Source organism: Oryctolagus cuniculus, chromosome 10 (genome assembly GCF_964237555.1).
Source record: "Oryctolagus cuniculus chromosome 10, mOryCun1.1, whole genome shotgun sequence".
Lineage (NCBI taxonomy): Eukaryota > Metazoa > Chordata > Mammalia > Lagomorpha > Leporidae > Oryctolagus > Oryctolagus cuniculus.
In genome coordinates this window covers 83,827,139-83,848,995 of record NC_091441.1, presented here as the reverse complement: position 1 = coordinate 83,848,995, position 21,857 = coordinate 83,827,139, and the positions used below count along the sequence as shown (strand labels likewise).

General features: G+C 43.6%; 1 protein-coding gene across 30 annotated transcripts in view; it reads right to left on the bottom strand.

Moving 5' to 3' along the window:
* Positions 1-21,857, bottom strand: part of MAGI1 (membrane associated guanylate kinase, WW and PDZ domain containing 1) — a 685,324-nt gene that overhangs the window by 380,369 nt on the left and 283,098 nt on the right. The window lies entirely within an intron of this gene.

The following is a 21,857-nucleotide window of genomic DNA, read 5'->3' as shown; positions in this document are numbered from 1 at the left end:
TCTACTTGAAACATATCCAGCAATGTAGCCAAATGATCTGTGTTTTCCCAAAACACATCCTCCTCTTTAAGCAGTGCTTTCTGATTCATTTTAGGAAGTTAACAACAGCAACAAATAAGAAAAATAGTAATTTTGACACGTAAAATGCATATCATAATCACAGTTTTCATGGAAAATTTATGCTAAAGTGAGAGTAACAAAATCTTAATTACATAGGAGGGCCTCATTAGAGCCTTAAGTATTCAATCGTTAGTGAGAGGCAACTTTGCATGAAAATTACCATGTTTTTTGGACTAGAAAATGTGAGAATTTGCTAGGTATACCTGTGAACATTTATATTTTTTAAATGCCATCAATTGCACACACACAGCAATTTTACTCCAAGCAAAGCAGTGACAATTATAAACCTGCACAGACAGGTTTATTCAGCCTGAATTCTGTGTATCTTAGAAAAAAAAGATTATATATGCACTAAGGCTTTCTTCCATCTGAACCAAGCTGTGCAAAAGCACATGTGTCTGCACAAAAACACACTGTCTTGTCAAAATTATGATGTAGCAGCTGAGGGATGCTCAGAGGAGCAGTTACCATAGCAACACAGATCGCCACACACTGAAGACATCTGAGTGATTCTGTCTCTTCTCTCAGGTTCTTGTCACAATGACTCACTCAGGTTATCTGTCAGCCATCCAGAGCAAAGACCCACAGGCACAGGACTTCCATTGTTCTGAATCACCTGGGTATGGCCACAACTACAAAATTGTTGGGTAGGAAATCTGACTGCACACTGGCTCAGATCAATCAGTGCTGCCCACAAGACTGTAAACTGGCTGAGTGGAGAGATTCTTCCCTGCATTGCTGAATTCCACCTAAAATAATACACAGCACCTAACAGGTATTCAAAAAACACTGCTAAATTAATAAATGAACCCTTTATTTGATCATCATGAAAATCACAGGATTAATTGAAATCAAAGTTTCAATCCTTCCATTAATTTTTAAAATCACAAGGCCCATGATTTAGGTCAGAAGAACTCAACATGTCAATCACACAGAAGGAAAAAATTCCAAATAAGATTTCTATGAAGAAGTTTTACTCTTTATCCCTTCCAGTTACACTAAATCATTCAACTATGGCAGGAGAGTGCATTGGTTAAATGCATGGATGCTGGAACCATGAGTGCTAGCTTTAAAAGCTGGCTATATCATCACGTGACCTTGAAAGGAGCACTTAGCCTGTTTGCTCCAATATCGCTGTCAAAAAAAAAAAAAAAAAATTGGGAATAATAAGACCTGCCTCAAACATTAACTACTACATTGAGCACACATTATACAAACAAAGATGAATACAACATCCTCCAGTACTTATTATATCCTGCTAATAAAATATCCCCCAGTACTTATTATATTAGAAAATGTATCATATATTATGACATGACAGCACAAGGACAGAGGGACAATCATCAGAGAGTCTTCTGTTAATGCTGCCACATGCTGGTGGTGGGGGTTTGATGGCCTGGGGACTCAGAAATGAATGGTGGTAAGTGGATATGTGTGATAGCCTTTTGATGGAATGCAAGAAATGTAAAGAACCTTATAAACATGAAGCCATAGGTGCTGGAAGACAAGAATCAGTGCATCTCCTTCCTGCTTCCCAGATTTGGCTATGAATGGCAGTACATTTCATTCCAGCCAACTTAAAATATGAGGAGCACACTCTCAGCCTCTGAGAATCAACAGAAGATCTGAAAGGTCAGCATCCCAAGACTCTCTATGCTGGCCACCATAACAATACAAAGGTCTGTGAACAACAGGAAAAACATGGAAACTCACATGCTCAAAAAATTTGAATACAGGTAAATGAGTTAGTAATAAACATAGAGGAAGGAAAGAGAAATAAACTATTAAATAAAGGGTTAACAGTCTACGCTTCTCAAATATTTCCAGAAGCCAATTTCGCAAGGGAAAAGTGATTTATGTGAACATATTCTTGGCAAAGAGTACAGTAGAGAAATAAAAAATTATGCAAAGACTTGTTGAGATTAAATGAATTACTGCTGCATATGAATCAGTCTTTTTTTAAGAAGTCATACAGTATAAAATAGACATAGTCTTGCAGCTGATTAGATTTACACTTCCATCTTATTCAAGCCATGCCACCTGGAGAATAAGATAATTCAATGCTTTTTATATAAAACACCTTGGCTTAATATTTCACAATGAGAAGTCTTGCTTTTGAATTAAATTATGCCAAAATGGAAATCTAGGAGAATAGAGTACTCACAGTGTGTGATGCTAACCATTCAGTCTGGTAAAGAGACTGAGTTTTTGACAGCAGACAACTAGTACTATGTACATTTTCTAATAATCAAGAAGTAGATTTAGAAATTCTACCAAATCTTTGGAGACAGACATAAGTACACTGTATTGGTTTCTTTTTTCTTTTGGGTTTGGGCACCAAGTTTCTGTAGCCTTCACAAAGTCCAGAGATCTCTTAACAATGCCATCTTCAGTTCACAGATGATGTCTCAAAAATACCAAAAGAGAATGATGGTATTTTATGCACACGGATCTGAAGAAGGCCATAAATTCTCTAGATCACTACCTTTAAGTGTACTTTTAAGGCAAAACTTCTCAAATAGGGTTCCCAGAAATACTGATGCCCTCAGCCCTTGGGGGCCTGGGTGGGACTTTGAGTAGTAAGAACCCTAGCATGGTCCCCTTATTCTGTGACCACCTTAAAAGGGCTCCAAATCTCTATCCCCTCACACAACACACAATGGTCATGCAAAGGATTATCTACTACAGCCGTGGCATTCAAGAGTCATATTCAAGAGGACATATTTCTATACACAGTTAACAGAAAACAACAAGCATGGGTTGGAAGAAATTCTGTGGCCAAATATGTATAGCAGATAGACAAACCAAAATTTTTTGCCTCCAGGACTTAAAAACATGCTTTAATATGTTGATGGAATATCCTAAAGGAATATGATACCATTGTGACTCACGAATGTATGTGACAGCACATTCATTTCAAATGTGTTTCATTAGGGTTAAAAATTCACAGAATATACAATTTGAGAATCACTACTTAAAATATTTAACTTGTGGGCCAGTGCTGTAGCATAGTGGGTAAAGCCACCACCTGCAATGCCAGCATACTATACAGGTGCCAGATCGAGTCATGGCTGTTCCACTTCCAATCCAGCTCTCTGCTATGGCCTGGGAAAACAATGGAAGATGGCCCAAGTGCTTGGACCCCTGCACCTGCGTGGGAGACCCTGAAGAAGCTCCTGGCTCCTGGCTTTGGATTGGCCCAGCTCAAGCAGTTGCACCCATTTGAGGAGTTAACCTGTGGATGGAAGACACCTCTGTTTCTCTCCGCCTCTCCCTCCCTCCCTCTCCGTCTGCCTCTCTTTAAAAAAAAAAATAATTAACTTGGGTGACTTGATGAAGGGATTTCAACACAAGCTATATCTGAATTTTTTTAAATAAAGAATTATTCTAAATGGGACTTTCAATGAGGTAGATGTTTAACAGTAAGTAAGACTGAATGTGACATGGAAGAAGTAATACACTTCGATGGCCTAAATTAATGTTGCCATTTTACTGGTAAAACACCCCACATGTCTTCACGTATTGTTTCCCTTTTTTGTTTTTTGAACTTGATTGAAGGAGTAATGAGAAGTGCTTACAGACAGTACAAGGTACTTCAAAAATTTCATGTAAAATGGAGTTAAAACATAAGGTTATCTTGGTACAGGAAATTTTGAATTCATGCATATGAGAGGTCTTCAAAAAGTACACAGAAAATGTGTATTATGAAAAAACGTCACTTTGATTTCAAACATTTAACACACTAAAATACGTTAGATTTTTTTTTAAAGATTTGTTTATTTATTTGAAAGGCAGAATTAGAGAGAGGCAGAGAGAGCAAGATAGGTCTTCCATCTACCGGTTCACTCCTCAAATGGCCACAACTGGACCTATCCAAAGCCAGGAGTCAAGTGCAGGGGCTCAAGGACTTTGGCCATCTTCTACTGCTTTCCTAGGCCACAGCAGAGAGCTGGATCAGAAGTGGAGCAGCCAGGACTCGAACCAGCACCCTTATAGGATGCTGGCACTGCAGGCAGTGTCTTTACCCACTATGCCACAGCACCTGCACCTCCATGAACTTTATGAAGTCCCTTCATATATGCCATGGGCACTGGGGCATCCAATCTCCCTTACAGTGAAAGACCAGATAGATAAACAAGGCAGGCAAGTTGGAACTTCCATTTTCACAGAAGTCGGTGAGAGAAATATAGACACATACACTAAATTCAGAAGTGACATCGTATTACATGGTAAGCCTGAAATACCACTCAATCTGGGTGAAATGATGGAGAATGAGTAAGGGTGGGGAGGAGTCTGGATGCCATGCAAAGGAGGTGACCCAGGAGCTGCGTCTGGAGCTATCAGAAGGCGGCAGACACATCCAGAGCTGGGGAAAGAGCTTCCTATTCCAGGCAGTGGGGAGGTGCAGGGCTTTGAGACAGAAACACACTCCGGTGACATGAGGAACAGGGGGCAATGTGTGAGCGGGAGAAGGTGTTAGAAGATGAGGCTGAAGATTCAGAGAGAGACACGACATTGGGACTGTACAGCCCATGCTACAGACCTCAGAGCTCCATCTGAGCGAAACTGGTGGCATGGTTCTAAGCAGGAAAACACTGTAACTTGATTTGTGTTGTGGAAACAGCTGATGCCATGGAGTAAATAGCAGGTGATAAGGCTCAAGAAAGGAAGACGAGGAATTCACACCTAAACATGGTAGGATACATTCTCCAACCCCAAGACCTGAAACTCCAAATCCTGCAAGAATGATTGAACTTGACATTCATCCAGCTAAGCAACACAGATGTCAGTCACACAGGTGCACTTTTCTCCTTCAAGTGGTACTGTCCAAAGAAACATAATTGCCCTAGAGAAATACACAAAAAAATTGCTTTAAGATTATTTTCTTAAACACTATTGATTTGTTTACTACATAGAGAGTGAGAAAGAGATCAAGAGATCTACTAGTTCACTCCCTAAACTCCTGAGACAACAGAAGCAGGGCTGGAGCCTGGAACACAATCCTGGTCTCCCATGTTGGTAACAAAAACCTCATCAGTGGAACTATCACCACTACCCACCAGGATTTGCATTAGCAGGAAGGAGAAGTCAAAAGTCAGAGCCGGGTATTGAACCTACGCGCTCCAATGTGGAATGCAGGCATCTTAATGGCCTCTTAATCCAAGTTTCTTTTGGATCTTAAAGGATAAAACTTTTTCTTTGAACTGCATTAGCTCTATTCTTGTAGAACTCAAGGGTGAATCAAAGCCAATTAAAAAAAAAAAAAACAGTACGGATCGGAGACTGGTGCTGTGGCATAGCAGGTGGGGCCGCTGCCTGCAGTGCTGGCATCCCATATGGGTGCCAGTTCTAATCCCGGCTGCTCCACTTCCGATCCAGCTCTCTGCTATGGCCTGGGAAAGCAGTGGAAGATGGCCCAAGTCCTTGGGCCCCTGCAACTCTGTGGGGGACCTGGAGGAAGCTCCAGGCTCCCGGCTTTGGATCAGCCAAGCTCCTGTCATTCTGGCCTTTTGGGGAGTGGACCAGCGGATGGAAGACTTCCTCTCTGTCTCTCTGTCTCACTCTCTCTCCCTCTCTCTGCCTCTGCCTCTCTGTAACTCTTTCAAATAAATAAATAAAAAAGAAAAACAGCTGGTGCCGCGGCTCAATAGGCTAATCCTCCACCTGCGGTGCTGGCACCTCGGGTTCTAGTCCCGGTCGGGGTGCCAGATTCTGTCCTGGTTGCCCCTCTTCCAGGCCAGCTCTCTGCTGTGGCCCAGGAGTGCAGTGGAAGATGGCTCAGGTCCTTGGGCCCTGCACCTGCATGGGAGACCAGGAGGAAGCACCTGGCTCCTGGCTTCAGATCAGCGTGATGCGCCAGCTGCAGCGTGCTTGCCGCGGCGGCCATTGGAGGGTAAACCAACGGCAAAGGAAGACCTTTCTCTCTGTCTCTCTCTCTCTCACTCTCTCACTGTCCACTCTGCCTACCAAAAAAAAAAAAAAAAAAAAAAGAAAAAAAGAAAAACAGTAAGGCTCTCCCTTAATTCCTAATCAATACCCATATGATATCTCCCCATTAAATAAGTGACATGTTTATGACACTTAAGATTGAAAAAAATGAAACAGTAAAACCCGACTAATTCCTAACCTGATTTAATCAGATTTTGAAACAGTTTGGACCTTGTTGGTCTGAATATGTTCTCCTTTATTCAGTTTTTAAAAATTCTTCCCTGCAAATTAGCAACTAAGAATGGATAGGGTATATTATTCACTCTCAAGAGAACAAGCTGTGGGCTGGCGCTGTGGCAAGGCAGGTAAAGCTGTCGCCTGCAGTGCTGGCATCCCATATGGGCACCGGTTCAAGTACTGGCTGCTCCACTTCCAATCAAGCTCTCTGCTATTGCCTGGGAAAGTAGTATAAAATGGCTCAAGTTCTTGGGCCCCTGTACCCACGTGGGATACCCAGAAGAAGCTCCTGGCTCTTGGCTTAGGATCAGCATGGCTCCAGCCATGTGGCCATCTGGGGAGTGAACCATCAGATGGAAGCTTGCTCGCTCTCTCTCTCTCTCTCTCTCTGCCTCTCTAACTTTGCCTCTTAAATAAATAAATGTGAGAGAGAGAGAGAAACACAAGATGTATAGAAACATATAGGCTGGTGCCATGGCTCATTTGGCTAATCCTCTGCCTGAGGCACCAGCACCCTGGGTTCTAGTCCCGGTCGGGGTGCCGGGTTCTAGTCCCGGTCGCTCCTCTTCCAGTCCAGCTCTCTACTGTGGCCCGGGAAGGCAGTGGAGGATGGCCCAAGTCCTTGGGCCCTGCACCTGCATGGGAGACCAGGAGGAAGTACCTGGCTTCTGGCTTCGGATCGGCACAGTGCGCCAGACTCAATGCGCCAGCCATAGCAGCCACCTGCGGGGGTGAACCAACAGAAAAAGGAAGACCTTTCTCTCTGTCTCTCTCACTGTCTAACCCTGCCTGTCAAAAAAAAAAAAAAAAAAAAAAAAAAAAAAAAAAAAGAAACATATAAACACAGAATCAAAACCCTAATGGACAAACTGCTTATCTATTCAGTTTAGCAGGTCACTCAAAGATCTCTATTATACTGCTGGCTGACTTTGAAGTTGACAGCACTAGTGTAAGTAAAACAAATTCTAGTCATTTCAACACATTTCCCAGGTGAAACTTTCCAATAATTCTAGCTAGTGTTAAAACACAGTTCATACAAATATTTAAGGTAGGCTTGGTTCCAATTAAATCATCATCTATTAAAATTCTCACACAACAAATAATATAAAACAAACATTTCATATAGTCACTTATGTATTTACTTTGATCTAAATTCACAAGTGGACTAACCTCCAGCTAAAAGTTTAAAAATTATAATGAGAGTGGGTTTTTAGCCGACCAGTTAGGATACCCATGTCCTACATCAGAGGTCTTGGATTCAAAACCCAGCCTTGGGTCCTAATAACAGCTTCCTGTTAATACAGACCCTGGGAGAAGCAGGTGATGATTCAAGAATTTGGGATCCTGCCACCCATGGTGGGAGACACTGACTGTATTGGGAATTTCAGGAAGCAACCAGCAGATGCAATCTCTCTCTGTCTCTTTCTCTTTGCCCTTCAAATGAGTATTTTTCTTTTTTTGACAGGCAGAGTGGACAGTGAGAGAGAGAGAGACAGAGAGAAAGGTCTTCCTTTACCGTTGGTTCACCCTCCAATGGCCGCCGCGGCTGGTGCAATGCGGCCGGAGCACCGCGCTGATCCCAAGGCAGGAGCCAGGTGCTTCTCCTGGTTTCCCATGGGGTGCAGGGCCCAAGCACTCGGGCCATCCTCCACTGCACTCCCGGGCCACAGCAGAGAGCTGGACAGGAAGAGGGGCAACCAGGACAGAATCCGGCGCCCCGACCGGGACTAGAACCCAAGGTGCCGGTGCCACAGGCGGAGGATTAGCCTATTGAGCTGCAGCGCCGGCCTATGAGTATTTTTCTTTAAATTATACTGAATGCTTTAAGATTTTATTTATTTATCTGAAAGAGAGAAAGATCTTCTATCTGCTAGCTCACTTCTCCAAATGCCTACAACAGCCAAAGTTGGACCAGGGGGAAGCCAGGGACCAGGAACTCCATCCGGGTCTGTGACAGGGTTGGCAGAGCCCCAGGACTTGACCCATCACCCACTGCCTTCCTGGACTCTCACTCAGAGAAGAGCCACTGCCTATCTTGCTTTATCTAAACATATCCACGCCTCCCTGTCTTAAAGGCTTCCTATCACTAACAGAAGTGAATTCTGCCTCCTGACTTTTCCAGCCGCTCAGGGAATCTAGCCATAACCAGAGTCTACAGAGAGAAACTATGAATCAGCACACTGTAAGTACAGTATTGCAGTCTAGTCAGCAGCCCAGACTAGACTCTCTTTAGCAAGTGGTTAGCAATAAAAGACAGTGATGCTCAAATCGCCATGTAATGCAACCCTACTACCTCTGATGTCTGCTTACACAGGAGCTCAGAATCATGTCATTAAATGAGAAAGGCTGGATTCATTACTTTATGTTACCAAACACATTGCAGTCTCATGTTCAATGAAAAATTAAAACTTGGCCACATATACCAAGAGCCTAATTACATTTTTCAACATCTGCCTTTCTTTCCAGGCCAAAAGAAAACAATATTTGTAGAACAGCAGAGTGAGACAAAACAGACTTAAGTCTTTTCATCCAGTAGGGGTGGTGAGCATCTTCATTACATTCTCTGCCTTTTGGGTGGTTCAGGAAGGTTCCTGGATGCAAATTAGACAATCCCTGAGTGTCAGGGTGGCTTAAATAGCGAGAGGCTCATTTTTCTAACAGGAATCTGGAGGGAGGTGGTCCCAGGAGCTGCCTCAGCCATTCCACAATGCTGTGAAAGACACAGATCCCTCTGGTCCTACGGTTCTCCACATGTCAGTTTTCCTCCTCAAACCTGTCACCTCCTTTCCACAAGATGGCTATCATATTTCCACACAACACATTCTCACTTACAGTAGAAAGCAGAAGTGAAAGCAAAATGAGGTACCTTCATGGATGTCTGCCACTTTTATTCAGGACGGGAATGCCCCCTATTTCCCTTAGGTTTCTTGGGCTGAACTAGGGCCACATGTACAACTCTAGACCAATCGCTGTTGAAACAGGCTATGCTGGCCAGAACGGCTTAGACCAATCCAGATTCAGCAAGGAGCAGGATAGGCACCATATGCCTGAAATGAACGAGCTGTTCTGAGTAAACACAAAACCAGGGGTCTGTTCGCAGGAACAAGTAGACGAGGACAGCAGTGTATCCCTCAAGGATTTCTCGGAATGCAAGGATCTACGAATAGACAAATAAGCAAATGACTAGCGCAGAAGAAAAGTAAGGGCACATCTGTGGGGAGCAACTGGGAGCAACTCGGACTAGACTAAGTTACTGGAATTAAGACTTATTCTATGCATCTGCTTTCCCACAATATGGCGCTGAGAAGGGAAACAGCTTCTACACAGCTGCCTCCAGTTCAACCAATAAACTGTGGGACCTGCTCCTGATTGGAGGAGAGCAGCGTACTCGGTGTGTGGGTAGCAGAGTTGGGATTGGTGGAAGAGGACTATAAAGGAGGAGAGAGACGGCATGCACGAGGAACATCTAAGGGGAACATCTATCTGAAGGAACACCTGTGCAGCCCCCGAGAGAGCCGGCCGGCGGTGTGCCGCTCCCCCGCAGAAGTGGGGAATGTGGCAGGGGGAACCGCCCTTCCACGGAGGTGGAAGGGTCGGTAGCCAACCCTGGAAGAACCAGCAGCAAACCCGGGGAGGGCCGAGCAGACGAAAGAACAACGCAGGGTCCTGTGTTGTTCCTCCACGAAGACGGGGAGCGACAACATCCTGTGTCTCCTCTAAAGCTCGAGTACTAAAGGGGACTGAAGTGTTGACAGAGCTGTAGAACACAAGGAGTCACCATCTAATTCTCTTCCTTAAATCTTTCCTTATTAAGAGGCAAGATGGTCACCTCCATTGCAAGTCTTAACATATTAAATGAAAAGAAACAGCATGAATCAAGTCACCTCTAGAAACAACCTCTACCCCAGATTTCAATGACTGCATAACTTAAATTGTAACCAGAGCACAGGCATTTCTTCCAGCTTTTTGAAGGGTAATTTAAATGTCCATTTAAAACATATAACCCACACTCCAATGATGAAATGAGTGATATTTAAAGAAACTCTGTACTGTGTTAAGCAAATATGAGAATGTCTGTTTGCCCACAGACATACATATGTCATGCCCACATACAAGTAATTTTTGTGTTATGGCTAAAAACATCATCACACAGTCAACCTTAACATTTAGCTACAATCTGGCTAAAATTGAATTCCAGCAACATACGAAGAAATTTACATTATCATACATACATTAGCAATTTCAGAACTTTAAATAGTAAATTCTTAAAATTCAGCCAATAAGCACACTGTGTTTACTTATCTCCAGGGTTCAAGGACTGATACTGAGAAGATCACTGACTGGTGATAGTAGCCACAATGGAAATGCAAAGCACAACCTCTATTCTGACAAGCACAGGCAGAATAAGTCTGTCCATGTTAGAAACTTCCAGATGTAACATTATTGGCTGTGATTATTTGGGGGTCAGATATCATATTATGATGGTACAGTGACATAATCAATCAATATTACTGTAAGTCTTTGAAAAATTTTCCCCTTTCAATTACATTACTTCCTGGTAGAAAACATCCATGTAAATCAATTTAGAAAATTAACGCCTGTAACCTGTGCAGGAATAAAATAAATTCATTCAGTGTTGGTCTAAAGAAGAGGTCACAGACCTTAGAGAAGCAAAATCTAAAGAGGAAACACTCCTGTCGTCCTTTCCAGAGACTCTGTGCTGGGACTGCAGCCCAGTTGCTCCCACTGAGCAGCCAAACACACCCAGGTTAGACCCGGCTACTCGGACCTAGAACACCCAAGACTCTACACACATACACTACTCGTTTGACAGAATCCTGGGGATAGGAATAACCAAAAGCCAGCAGAGTACACGTGTCACCCTTCCTCCGTATCTTCCATGGTCTCCCTGTACTCTCACGATCTGCTGTGCCAGGAAAACAGGCAAAGCAAAGGTTTCCGAGTTATTCCTTGCCCCAAGCTCTCAACCACCACCAAGCTGCTCTCTCTTGCCCTCTAGAGGATCTCAAGATTATGGCAAGAAAAGAAGAAAACTGATGGTACCTGCTTTCCCATCAACTCTCAGTAAATACACTTCTGACAACTTGCAAAAGAGCATGGATCAGACATACATTCTTAGAATTGTATCTATGAACTATATTGAATCTGTTAAAAACTAAAAAGCTGATTTATTTTAAAAAAGAAGGTGGAATTGAGTTTACATAGGAATTCTTGCATGTAACATAAGACCCCCTTTGGAACTTATTTTTTCTTTTTGCATTTCAAATCTCAAAAGATAATCACAGAAAAATCTTGCTACAGATGATATATCTATCTAACTATCCATCTATGCACACATATATATGGCATAATTCATGCATATAAACCCCCACCCCCCCAGGCCTAGTGTACTCTGGGCTGCACATCTGCTAACTAAAGACATTAGACTATAAGCACTCCGGCATCTCTCAGTTCTCAAATAAGCAAAACAAAAACCTGTACCTCCATGATTCTTGGGTTCATTAATCAGAAACTCAACAAGAGAAATGAACTAGCTGTAAAATACCAGGGAACAGTAGGGGCTGTGGTAAGCTGCAGATTTCATGCCCTCCTAAAGGGGTGAAGATGTACTAAGTTCTGGCTCACTGAGCTCTCAGTGAAAACAAAGATCATCCAGTTAGGTTTATTTATTTTCAAGCCAGAAAAGATAAGTTGATATAAAATCTCCACATTCTAGATACTGAATGACCTCCAAACACTGCACTGGAAAAAAAGAAACCAGGACAATATACTGTACTTAGTCCATCACAGCAAACATTTCTGCAACAACATCACCTGTCCATGGTAAAGGCAATTCAAGAGAAAACCAGAAGGAAGCCCCATCCATCTCTTGCACAATGAGATCCATCCTATCAAAGAACCATCTGGTCTGCAGGGACAGATGCAGCAGATGTGGTAATTGGACGACTGCTTAAATCTTCAGCCAGTCCCTTCCTTGGGTGTTTCATCTTAATTTTGAAACAAAGTGGCTTTGTAGGGTGTATTAAAGCATAAATAAATCACCATAACAGCCTGTGTTATTTCTTCCACAGCCGGCTCAGCCTGCAAGCACAGAAGATAGATAGTGGGATGGACACTGGCAAGGAGGGGACGGTGGCCTGAAAGGGCTGGCACGTGTGCATGGAAGGCCACGTCACCGCTGCTGTTACTAACCAAAGCACGGGGAAGGGGGATGCAGGTTTGTTTTTAGCACAGAAATTCTTGGCCTAATTTTAAGTTACTTCCCCCGCCCCCATCTTGGATTTGGTTTATATCCCAATCTATTCTTCCTATGGGCCATAATGGCCATTTCTTAGGTCCATTTATCTTTTTCAAAAATAAGGACACACTCGCAGTCCATGTTCTCCACAGCTCACAGACCCAGGCCTGGAGAACAGATGAGGAAGGGCTGGCAAGACGCCAACTCATTTTCATTTGCGGGTTAAATACACTGTCTTATCTACATAACCTTTACCTCCATTAGTCAGACCTCCGCTTCAGCTGCACTGAAAACTCCTTAGTGGCTGTGCCCAACTCAAACATACGACCTCTGCAGATTCCTGAAGAAGCGGCGTCCCTCAAGTCTAATCAAAGGACCCAGTCCCCCTGAATACAGGCATGTGTGTATTAGAAATTTCCATGGGGACAAAAGCTTGCATCATGTCTGGATTAAGAGCTCTGGGAAAGACAGAAAAGAAATAATTATCTGAAAACACACACGAAAACTTCTCCCTGTATGTTTGCCTATGAGTGTATGGGAGCAGATATTTTAAGCCCAGAGGTTATGACATCCAGGTCTCGTGCTGTAGTGTCTGGGTTTGATTCCTCGTGCCTCACTCCAATCCCCTGCTTACTGGAGACCCTGAGACACAGAGGTGATGGCTCATGTAACTGGGTCCCTGCTATCCACATGGGAGACCTGGACTGTGTTCCCAATCCAGCCCCAGTCATGGTGGACATTTGGGAAGTAACAAGTAGGTGGGAGTGCCTCCCTTCTCTCCTCTCTCTCTCAAGTAATTTTTTTTTTTTGGACAGGCAGAGTGGACAGTGAGAGAGAGAGAGACAGAGAGAAAGGTCTTCCTTTTCCATTGGTTCACCCCCCAAATGGCCGCTACGGCTGATGTGCCACGCCAATCTCAAGCCAGGAGCCAGGTGCTTCTCCTGGTCTCCCATGTGGGTGCAGGGCCCAAGGACCTGGGCCATGCTCCACTGCACTCCTGGGTCACAGCAGAGAGCTGGACTGGAAGAGGAGTGACCGGGACAGAATCCGGCGCCCCAACCGGGACTAGAACCTGGGGTGCCGGCACCACAGGCGGAGAATTAGCCTAGTGAGCCGCGGCGCCGGCTCTCTCAAGTAATTTTTAAAGTATATACCAGTGCATGCAAACTAAATGACATGAAAATCAGTCAAAAAAAAAAAAAAACCATTATTATTTACGATAAATTATTCCTAAAAGGCACACAAAGCTAAATTTAAAGATCTACTAATGTCATTTAACTTCTGATGGTTTCCTCAACACCACTAGAATTGTGCTGTACATCTTGCATTTACGTTTTCCCTTCATATGAAACAATGAGAGCTATGTAGAACACTTTGTTTTAAATTTCACTTTCTAGCCTAGTGACAGTAAGGATTCTAATAATACACAAATGGAAGAAGAATTTACACATCATTTTAGTTTCTCATTTTAAAAGTAGATGAAACTTTTCAAAAGTGAAAATTTTGGAATTTTTTGTTTAGGTTTTTTTTTTGAAAGGCAGAGTTAGAGAAAGAAAAAAAAGAAGAGATCTTCCATCCACTGGTCACTCCCCAAAGGCCAGCGCTGGGCCAAGCCAATGCCAGGAGCCAGGAGCTTCATCCTGGTCTCCCACATGGGTACAGGGGCCCAAGTATGTGAGCCACCCTTCACTACTTTTTCAGGCACATTAGTAGGGAGTTGGATTGGAAGTGGAGCAGGCAGGACACGAACAGGCAGCCATATGGGGTGCCAGCATTGGTGGTTGTGGCTTAACCCCTTACACCACAGTGCCGACCCTGGAAGCGATTTCTAAGGTTACATAAGATAGTAAGACTGACACAGGGATCATTGTTGATATATCATATGGATGTTAAAAGAGGTCTTCAAAAAGTTCAATGAAAATATATATTATAAAGACAGTGTACATGCATGTCAAAAGTTTTTGAACCAAATAAATTTTTTTTTAATTTTCAATTATCTTTATATACAGAAGATCAATTTAGCATATATTAAGTAAAGATTTCAACAGTTTGCACCCACACAGAAACACAAAGTGTAATATACTATTTGAGTACTAGTTATAGCATTAATTAAACACCTAAGAGTAATTGTGTATTAATTATAGAGTTCAACCAATAGTTTTAAGTAGAATATAAAAAATAGTAAAAGGGTAAAGTATTAAGTTCTTTTTTTCTTTTTTTTTGTTTGTTATATAGTTTTTTTTTTATTTAATAAATGTGAATTTACAGAGTGCAACTTTCGTATTGTTGTGGCTCCCTGCCAGCCTCCCTCCCTCCCGTGGCCCTCCCCTCTCCCACTCCCTCTCCCATCCCGCCCTTCATCATGTTTCATTTTCAATTAACTTCATATACTGAAGATCAACTTAGTATACACTAAGCAAGGATTTCAACAGGCTGCACTCACACAACCGCACAAGGTATAGGGTATTGTTCGACTAGTAGTGTTGTTTTTAAGTTTCATAGTAAAACACATTAAGAACAGAGATCCTACGTGGGGAGCCTGTACTCAGTGACTCCCGTTGCTGATTTAACAGTTGGCACTCTTATTTATGACGTCAGTAATCCCCCAAGACGCTTGCTATGAGCTGTCTACGCTATGGAAGCCCCTTGAGTTCACCGACTCTGAACTTGTTTAGTCAAGGCCATATCACAGTGGAGGTTCCTTCCTCCCTTCAGAGGAAGGCGCCTCCCTCCTTGATGGCCTGTTCCTTCTGCTGGGGTCTTGTTCACCAGGATCTTTCATTTAGATTGTTTTTTGCCACCGTGTCATGGCTTTCCATGCTTGTGAGACTCTCATGGACCTTTTAGCCAGATCCGAATGTCCCAAGGGTTGATTCTGAGGCAGGAGTGCTGCCATTCTATGAGTCTGCTGTGTGTCCTGTTTCCCCTGCAGGATCATTCTCTCCCTTTTAATTCTATCATTCATTAGTTGCTTACACTGGTCTTATTTGTGAAATCTCATTGACACATACCCTATCTTTTTGATCGGTTGTGTATTTATACTTATCACTTTACCAATGTGCTGGCTTTGGTACCTGCCTCCTTAGTAAGATTGAGTTGAAATCCCCTGGCACATTTCTAGTTCCACTATTGGAGGTAGTCCAAGTGAGCATGTTCCAACCTATATATCTCCTCCCTCTCTTATTCCCACTCCTATGTTTAACAGAGATCACTTTTCCGTTAATTTTAAATGCCTAAGAATGATTGTGCATTGATTACAGAAATCAACCAGTGGTCTTATGTAGAACAAACAGAGCAACAACAACAACAACAACAAGAAAGCAGCAACTTTCTTGTCTCCTGTTACATGTCAAGATGAGTCAGAATATTTAGGGCCATTTGTTAAATTTTTAAAAAAATTAAAAATATTTATTTATTTATTTTTTGACAGGCAGAGTGGACAGTGAGAGAGAGAGACAGAGAGAAAGGTCTTCCTTTTCCGTTGGTTCACCCCCCAAATAGCCGCTCTGGTGGCGCGCTGTGGCCAGCGCACTGTGCTAATCTGAAGCCCGGAGCCAGGCGCTTCTGGTCTCCCATGCAGGTGCAGGGCCGAAGGACTTGGGCCACCCTCCCCAAGGGATGTGGTACTCCCGGGCCACAGCAGAGAGCTGGACTGGAAGAGGAGCAACCGGGACAGAATCTGGTGCCCCGACCAGGACTAGAACCCGGGGTGCCGGCACCGCAGGTGGAGGATTAGCCTATTGAGCTGCGGTGCCAGCCCAAAATAAATCTTTTAATTCTACTTTTCCAAGAAAAGTGTACCCACGCACAAGTCACAGTAATCAGCCATGCTGTCAGCAGATAAGAGCAATGTGGGGGCAGCACTGGTGGTCACACAGCACTGAATTCATATCTGTGGCTCTCCCTAGGGCTCATTCCCATCCTTCAAAAGATCCTTTGACTGCTGTAAAAATGCACTCTCTAGGCCTTACAGCAGCCTAAGTATTAGCAACAGCCTACTGGAGAGAAATTAACCAACATGCACTGCAAGCACTTTCCAGGCGCCATGTCAGTCACTCCTCACAATGCCTCTGTGAGGCAGCTGTTGTTCTTAACCCCGAAGCGAGATTTCATGGAAACCCATAGGGCCAGATTAAGTCACAACACCAGGGAAGGCCCTAGCTGCAACCAAAACCCATGTTTTCACCTCCAAAGGTACAACTCTTGCCTAAGACCCTCCAACAATTAAAATTCCTAGCCATAGAACTTTCTGGAATAACACTGACATCTCTGCAAGATGAGAGGGGGCACACAGTGAGCTTTTCAATCTAGCTAATCCCTACTCCACAGTTCCATCATTCAGCTCACCTGAAATGTTACAGGGTCTCACCACAAGGGGAATTTTTTTTTAAGATTTATTTATTTATTTGAAAATCAGAGTTAAAAAGGCAAAGAGAGAAAGATCCTCCATCTGCTGGTTCACTCCCCAGATGGAAGCAACAGCAGGAGCTATGCCGACCTGAAGCCAGAGCCAGGAGCTTCCTCTCTGGGTCTCCCATACGGGTGCAGGGGCCCAAGGGCCTTGACCACCTTCCACTGCTTTCCCAGGCCATAGCAGAGAGCTGGATCAGAAATAGAGCAGTTGGGATTCGAACTGGCACCCATATGGGATGCCAGCACTGCAGACTGGGGCTCTAACCCACTGCGCCACAGCGCTGGCCCCCACAAGGGCACTTTTACTGCTGTCATTTTCTCTCCAGTTCGTAAGAGTCCCAGGAAAAGGAACAGCCTCACCTATATGCTACCCATCAGGGCTGATCTTTAGACAAAACAGTGGAGTTCCATGTGACAAGAACACAGGCTCCATTTAGCAGAATACTAGTGGTATCTCTCGAGGTCGTCCAGAGAAACAGAACCAATAAGATATATACAGAAATGTGAGCGAAGGTCTATTAAGAGAATTGGCTCATGTGATTACGAAAACCAACAAATCCTACAAGATGCTGCCTTGCAAGCAGAAGGACCAAGAAAACTGGTGGTGCAATTCAGTCCCTGAGGGTGTGAATTCCACATCCAAGGCTGAAGAACTGAACACCAGGGGCAGGAAAGGTGGGCTGGTCAAGTTCCCCAGCATCTGAAGGCCCCAAAACAAGGTGTTCCAGTGTCCGAGGGCAGGAGATGAGAGTCCCAGCTCAAGTAACTGGTCTACCTTCCACGTTTGTGTCCTATGCAGGTCTTCAAAGGACTAAATGACACAGGCCATCATGGATAATGGTGGATCTTTTTTTTTTTTTTTTTTTTTAACTGAGCCTACAGATTCAAACGATCATCTCTTACAGAATTGTCACACATACTGAGATCCTGTGTTACCAGCTTTGTGGGTATCCCTTAACCCAATCTGGGTGGCACACAAAATTAACCACCACACCATTAAGTTCTAAAACATCTTCACTCGTGGAAAGTCACAAACACCTGCGTGCCCACCAGCCAGAACAGAATTTTAATATTAACACACTGTATTCAAAAGTTTCACGATGGATGGGTAGATATGTCCCCCAAAATTAATAAATAAAAGCAACTTCTTCAAATAAGGGACAAGTTACTGTATTGAACCACTTCATTTGTTACTTGAGTAAGAACCCAGCAATAGGCTTAACATTAGGGAGGCAAAAAGTGGTAAGAGAATCATGTAATGCAGCTCTGATGTGGTTATGCAGGGAGTGCTGTGAAGTGTGGCAGGGGGAGCTCTAATCTTGTCCTCAAGTCAGCAAGGGCACCTTCCTTCACTCAAGGCTGGGGTCTACAGGGCAGGTAAATCACATCAAGGAGCCTAGGGTTTGAATACCTGGGCCCAGGGATTCAGCCACTCATCACTCACCACCACTCTGCATTACGTGGTACTAGGTCCTGCAGAAAATTTTTTTTACATGGGTAGGTGTCCAAAGTCAAGTCACAAAGACCCAGGCAAGTCATGTCAAACAGGCAGTGAGATCACTGGATTCCACTGTGTCAACATCAGTCTAGCTGCAGGTGGCTGATGGATTAAAGGGGGCGAAGGAGGAAGTACTCAGTTTCACTTACCCAGTTACTAAGAACTCACACATCCCCAGCCTGTGAAACCTGCCTCATTAGGCGTCCTAAAATTAGATTCTGCGTTTCCTTAACAATTTTCTAACTTAAACAGGAAAACTCACTGTAAGCAGCTCACGCTTTCAAAAGCTCTCCAGTTCTCGTTCCTCTCCGTGCCAATGACTTTAGGCTACATCTTCTCACTCTGCTACCCAAGTGTTTAAATCATAGGTTTGCATTTGAACTAGCACCCATCCCATCAATATCCTCATGGAAGACTGACATTGCCTCTCACATACTAGTGCATCTGAAGCCTGTAGAAGAATGTACATGCAGTATACCCAGGAATACACAATCAAACACACGCACAGAAAAACAACAACCCATAGTTCTGCCAGGAAATAGGCAGGGCCAGCATCTGCAGGAGGTACCTTTCCATTTTTGTAACAATTGACTGGACTGATGATATTTTCCCCACCAGACATTGTGCAAGGCAATTGCCCCATCTAACTTCACCCTCACAGGTGAAACCACCGCTTAGAGTTGTTCATGAGTTTTCCACAGCCACACACCTAGGAAACTGAGAGGCTGGGATTTCAGCTTGCAAAGTCTGAATCCGTGTGCCAAAACTGTGGCACAGTGGATAAAGCTAGAGGTTGTGGTGAAATGCCAGTTCAAGTGCAGGCTACTCCACTTCCAATCTAGCTCCTTGCTTATGCACCTGGGAAGGTAGCAAAAGATAGCCCAAGTACTTGAGCCCCTGTCACCCATGTGAGAGACCCAGACGGAGTTCCTAGCTCTTTGGTTTTGGCCTAGCCCAGCCCTGGCCGTTGCAGCCATTTGGAGAGTGAACCCACTGACAGATCAACCCCTCCCCCACCCCCTCTCTCCTCACCACCCTGTGCTCTGTCTTTTGAATAAACAAACAAATCTTTTTCTTTTTTTTTTTTTAAGATTTATTTATTTATTTGAAAGTCAGGGTTACACAGAGAGAGGAGAAGCAGAGAACCATCCGATGGTTCACTCCCCAACTGGCTACAAATGCCGGAGCTGCACCGATCCGAAGCCAGGAGCCAGGAGCTTCTTCCGGGTCTCCCATGAGGGTGCAAGGGCCCAAGGACTTGGGCCATCTTCTTACTGCTTTCCCAGCCCATAGCAGAGAACTGTCTGATGGCACCACAGGGGTCCTGGGGCTTTCTCCTCCCACAGACTCCCCTAGAATGCAGAAGGCAGCTATCCTGACCCCACTCAAACAAATCTTAAATAATAATAATAATAATAATAATAATAATAAAAAGCCTGAATCCAAACACAGTAAGTCTAATGCTCACGCCTATGTCCCAGGGAAGGTAGGTGGGGTGGTGTTAAGGGCAACTACGGATCGCACATCTTAGAGTCACATGTTCTTTCCCTCCTTATGACTGCTTTGAAAATATATTTTCTGGGTCTCAGGAAAGCCCCAGAGGCAGTGGGGAGAAGGCATGGAAAACTTAACTGCTACTAGTCATCTGTATCAACTAAGAAACAGTGTGTTCTCCATGACTGCCAAGAGATAGGTTGAAAATGCCAATAGATCTGTACTTCTATAAAACAACTGTTTTAAGCCACTAAAATGAGGCTGGGGAAAACAGTCCTTACTGATGTGTAACGAATATACAGCTAAGTTATAAATCCCACTTTTGTATACATCTATCCACAAACATAAAATACACACACACACACACACACACACACACACACATGCATTTTAGTCTGTCTCTGAGCTGATTATTTTCCCTTCTCAAGGCTTTTCTACCTTCCCTACGTGACCCAGAATCACTGAGGGAAAAGAGGATCTCAAGGCAGCTTCAAGGGGCACACTGCAGAGTCTGATACCATTTGGGCCGCTTCTGAAACGCACATTTTCAAGCTCCTGTAATGATGCGAACAAAATCAAAGACGACAGTTATGACAAGGCAGACTGTGTATTCCTGATCAGCTGTGGAACCCACAGTTTTACCAAAATAAAAGAGGCTGCTATTTCTGCTTCATTTCTGAAGCTACAACATTTGATGAGATAAAAAGGACTTGTCTCACTGGCACATTCAGTTGTTTGGCCAACATTTAACAGTTTCAAAAGAACTTAAAAATCTACTATGGAGTAGGTCTATTTTCCTTGAGCTACAGTTTGGGAAGTTGTAAAGACTTGTTGAGAAGCCCAATTTTAAAACAGTGCCCCTGAAAATGGCTTCAACACTGAAAAATACACCCAATAGGATCATTCCAAGTCATGAAAATCAACCAATATTTCTGTTGTGTTAACAGAATTTATTATATACAGGCATGAAGCTTTCAACAAGGAAATACACAGGTAGTAAACGTCCACGACCTATTTCAACCACCCATTCAGTCAATACATAACTATTCAAGGCCAGGCCTGAACTCGGTCTAGAAAATAAGGTATAACCCTTCAATCAAGTAGTATGGTCAGAACCTACCAGACCACCAGCCAGAAAACGCATAACAGGATCACATTACATGCCTTTCATTTCTTCTACTCATCCACATATGGTGATAGGACAGTTAAATATATTTATATCAAAAAGGTCTAGAATTCTATAATATTTATCACCTTACCAAGTGCAAAGTGCTGACACTGCGGCACACTGGGTTAAGCCCCTGCTTGCTACTCTGGCATCCCGGATCAGGTGCCAGTTCAAGTTCTGGCTGCTCCACGTCCAATCCAGCTTCCTGCTAATGCTCCCGGAAAAGCAGCAGATAATTGCCCAAATACTTCACTGATGTGGCAAATCCTGATGAAGTTCCTGGCTCCTGACTTCAGGTGGCCCAATCCTCGCTTTTGCAGCCATCTGGCGAGTGAGCTAGCATATGAAAGATCTCCCTCCCTCTCTCTATGTCTCCCTCACCCATGTCACTCTGCCTTTCAAATAAATAAGTAAATCTAGAAGAAAAACAAAGGCTGCTATTCAAAGGCTCCTAATGTGACATGTCAGTAACACAAAACAATAGTGATGGAAGGTATGACTCAAGGAGCATTTTCAATGCAACAGGTAACCTGCCAAATAGTTCGCATCATCATCTCATTTAAAAGATGATTCTTAGAATACTTTGAGATAATGCGTGCATTTTTTTTTTCCTTTGAAAAACTCTAATGCATGGAAATAGCATTTGGCCTATTGGTTAAAATACCCACATCCCATATCAGAGTACTTGGGTTTAAGTTCTGGCTCCATTAGCAATTCCAGCTTCCTGCTAATGCACACCC